Source organism: Pongo abelii, chromosome X (assembly GCF_028885655.2).
Source record: "Pongo abelii isolate AG06213 chromosome X, NHGRI_mPonAbe1-v2.0_pri, whole genome shotgun sequence".
NCBI lineage: Eukaryota > Metazoa > Chordata > Mammalia > Primates > Hominidae > Pongo > Pongo abelii.
Window position 1 is genome coordinate 116,430,935 of NC_072008.2, and position 2,628 is coordinate 116,433,562.

Here is a 2,628-nt window from a genome sequence, read left to right on the forward strand (position 1 = left end):
AGGTGCCATGATCAGGTGTAACCTACCATACATGGCTTTTAAACTTCACTTTTCTGCTGAGTTATCCATTATATGGTAGAAAGGGCTAAAACCACTCTGGCAGGCTTTATAATTCAATAAATGCATAATCACGCAAGTATGCCAGTAGCCACTGGCAGGAAGCTGATTGATTGGCAGGCCAGACTCCATGACAGTTGTCTTCTGAAAGAAATTTCTACAGCTCCCTGGAGATGATTCTGCAAAGGACACCTCTGGATAATCGGGTTGGTTATTTCCCTCATATTAAAAAAAAAGAAAGAAACAAAATACTACCCAATCCCACGTGCAGATTAAGAAAGAGGTGGTTCTAGGAAGAAGTATAAAGTAGGCCAAATCTATTATTGGGGTTTTTTTCTTTGGGCAGATTTCTTCTGCCTTATGAAGTGCATACTGCCCCTCACCCCAAGCACCCAATGTCTTGCTGCTGTCCCTGTAAATTTCTCTCTCCAGGTGGCATCGTAAGTGTTGCTCTTCCCCTGCACTTGTTATGACTTATTGGACTGGCTTTGTGACTATGGGCAGTACATGACAATTTTTCTTTTAAATTAAAGAAATCCTGTGTTTCAAAAACTTGTGAAAATATATTTAAAAGCAGGGTCAGGGAGACTGCCACACCATTTTGCCCACTACATGTACCTACTGATACCAAGAGACAGTATAACAGCCTCTGTTTTTATAGGCCCTATTATATTATTAGCTCTATTCTTTTTTTATATTTTTTATTATACTTTAAGTTCTAGGGTACATGTGCACAATTTGCAGGTTTGTTACATATGTATACATGTGCCATGTTGGTGTGCTGCACCCATTAACTCGTCATTTACATTAGGTATATCTCCTAATGCTATCCCTCCCCTCTCCCCACACCCCACAACAGGCCCAGTGTGTGATGTTCCCCTTCCTGTGTCCAAGTGTTCTCATTGTTCAATTCCCATCTATGAGTGAGAACATACAGTGTTTGGTTTTTTGTCCTTGCGATAGTTTGCTGAGAATGATGGTTTCCAGCTTCATCCATGTCCCTACGAAGGACATGAACTCATCATTTTTTATGGCTGCATAGTATTCCATGGTGTATATGTGCCACATTTTCTTAATCCAGTCTATCATTGTTGGACATTTGGGTTGGTTCCAAGTCTTTGCTATTGTGAATAGTGCCACAATAAACATATGTGTGCATGTGTCTTTATGGCAGCATGATTTATGTTCCTTTGGGTATATACCCAGTAATGGGATGTCTGGGTCAAATGGTATTTCTAGTTCTAGATCCCTGAGGAATCACCACACTGTCTTCCACTATATTAGCTCTATTCTAAACTGTACCTCTCTAGAGAAAAAAATAGAAAATAGGGAACAAAGGTAAGGCAATTTGACTAGTGAAAAGAGGATGCAAATTAAAAGCAAACTGGAAAGGAAGAGCAATATTAAGGGTGTGGTGAGAGACTGAAGTGGAGATGCTTGAGAAATCTGTCAGAGTATGCTCTGGTTTGGGAAATTGAAGAAGAGGCTAGATATTTAAAGTATAATCCCATTGGTGATAAATGACCATCCTTTTCTTCTGACTCCTTCCCCAGCTGGTCATCCCTCACACCACCATATACAGCAGGCACATTTCAGGGCTTAGAATGACACACCAAGTAACAACCATCTTTTACAAGGTTGTGAAGAGCTTGCCAGAAGGCTATGCCAGGGAATCTGTTCAATTCCATTGGCTCCCACCATCACTTGCTGGAATAGGAAACCCGTAATGACATAGACAGCAATCAGTGATGCAAATATAAGTAAGACAGAACCCATCCCGAGGTGGGAGATCTCCGGGGAATAGACCAGGCTCCTATCCATCTCAAAGAGGTAGAAACAATCTTGGACTTTGTCTTTCTCCTCAGACACAGGGTTAAAATTGTCCACTGGGGTGTGTTGATAGTCTTTACTCCTATTATCACTGCTGCATGACAATGCTGCTTCTGGCTACAGTGGTTGTTGTATACATCACCCTCTTTATAGATCAGCATCATCCAATTACTTCCATTGAAGACATGAGTCTGGTTGGGTCTGCCTACCTCCTCCCTGTTACTTTTATTGATTGGCACCAGGCCTGCCCCAGATATGTGATTACTAGCTTCCCAGCATGCCCTGAACATGTATATGTATATATCTGGGCCCTGGCCCACAGTGCTCTCAAACTTTTGTTAAACACTGGTTTCAGCCACTTCAGTAGAGCCAACTTGTTCCCTGACTCTTTACCTTTTTCTCTACCAGGTCACAGGTTTTTTCTTTGGTGTGACAGCATTGTCTTTCTGCCATAGCCAGGAGTAGCAGCAGTGGCAGTCTAGCCTTTCGGTAGCTGTAGAAAAGGGACATCTTGCTTCAGGCAAAGGGAGTAGGAAAGGCTCAGAATTCTCCAGCAAATACCTGTCTGAGGCTGGGACATGGGGCTAGATGTGAACCCCAGTCCTAGAGTTAGTGTCAACTCATAACCTTTTGCATTATATTTAAATTGGAATTGGCAAGAGGAGAAAGAAAGATATAGATGTGAAATAGCCTACATAGTGCCTGGCATATAGTAGGCATTAAATAAAATGTCTAAGGTTG

At 41.8% G+C, this 2,628-nt stretch overlaps 1 pseudogene; it reads right to left on the bottom strand.

Annotated features, from left to right (window-relative positions):
* Positions 1 to 1,460: 1,460 nt before the first annotated feature.
* Positions 1,461 to 2,397, bottom strand: LOC100444230 (cation-dependent mannose-6-phosphate receptor-like; annotated as a pseudogene).
* Positions 2,398 to 2,628: the final 231 nt, after the last annotated feature.